This window comes from Nannospalax galili, unplaced genomic scaffold, assembly GCF_000622305.1.
Source record: "Nannospalax galili isolate Female #2095 unplaced genomic scaffold, S.galili_v1.0 scaffold85, whole genome shotgun sequence".
Lineage (NCBI taxonomy): Eukaryota > Metazoa > Chordata > Mammalia > Rodentia > Spalacidae > Nannospalax > Nannospalax galili.
In genome coordinates this window covers 8,959,859-8,961,542 of record NW_008358866.1, presented here as the reverse complement: position 1 = coordinate 8,961,542, position 1,684 = coordinate 8,959,859, and positions in this window count along the sequence as shown.

The following is a 1,684-nucleotide window of genomic DNA, read 5'->3' as shown; positions in this document are numbered from 1 at the left end:
CTGGAGGGAAGATACATCAACATAATTAAAGCTATATACAATAAACCCACAGCCAATGTCATTCTAAATAGAGAAAAACTGGAAGAATTCCCGTTAAAATCAGGAACCAGACAAGGAGGTCCATTATGTCCACTTCTTTTCAACAAAGGGCTTGAAACTCTTGCTAGAGCAGTAAGACAGGAGAAGGAAATTAAAGGAGTAATAATAACTAGAAAAGAAGAGGTCAAATTATCCCTTTTTGCAGACAATATATTATATCTAAGAGATACCAAAAATTACACCAGAAAACTTCTAGAAATTATTAACACGTTCAGTAATGTGGCAGGTTACAAAATTAACCTACAAATGTCTATAGCCTTTCTATATACCAATAACAAGCAATCAGAGATAGAGCACAGGGAAACCCTTCCATTCACAATAGCTGCAAAAATAAAATATCTCGGATTAAACCTGACCAAAGACATTAAAGGGATCCACAATGAAAATTTTACATCTTTAAAGAAAGAAATTGAGGAAGACATCAGAAGATGGAAGGACCTCCCATGCTCATGGATTGGAAGAATTAATATTGTGAAAACTGTTCCATCCTACCAAAAGTCATTTATAGATTCAATGCAATGCCAATCAAAATCCCCATGACATTTTTCACAGAATTGGAAAAAACTATCCTGATTCATATAGAAGCACAAAAGACCCTGGATAGCCAAAACAACCCTGAGCACTAAGAGCAATAACTGGGGGGATTACTATACCAGATTCCAAGCTGTATTACAGAGCTATAGTCATAAAAACAACATAGCACTGGCACAAAAATAGACCCATAGACCAATGGAACAAAATTGAAGACCCAAATATGAGTAAATACAATTTCAGCTACCTGATGTTTGACAAAGGCACCAAGAACATTCACTGAAGGAAAGACAGCATGTTCAGAAAATGGTGCTGGCAAAACTGGATCTCCACTTGTAGAAGAATGAAACTAAACCCCTTTCACCCTGCACAAAAGTCAATTCCAAATGGCTCAAAGACCTCAATGTAAAGCCAGAAACTCTGAAACTATTAGAAGAAAACATTGGGAAAAACCTACAAGATATAGGCATAGGAAAAGATTTTCTAAACCGGACATCAATTGCTCAGGAAACAAGGGCAAGAATTAACACATGGGACCTCACTAAACTAAAAAGCTTCTGTACATCAAAGGAGAAAACCTAGGAAGCTAACAGAAAAACCCACAGAATGGGAGAAAATCTTCACCAGCAACACATCCGACAGAGGTTTAACATCCAGAATATATAACGAACTCAAAAAACAGAGAAGCAAGACGGGAAGCAACCCAATTAAAAGATGGGCTAAGGAACTGAACAGAGAATTTTCAAAAGAAGAAGTAAAGATGGCAATGAAACACCTTAAAAGATGTTCAACATCACTAATGATCAGGGAAATGCAAATTAAAACCACTTTAAGATTTCACCTTACCCCAGTCAGACTGGCTAAGATCAAGAGAACAAATGATACCAAATGTTGGAGAGGATGTGGGGAAAGGGAAACACTCATCGACTGCTGGTAGGGTTGGAAACTTGTTCAACCACTATGGAAAGCAGTGTGGAGAACTCTTAAAAAAACTACAAATGAACCTACCATTTGACCCAGTTATACCACTCCTTGGCATATACCCAAAGAACTC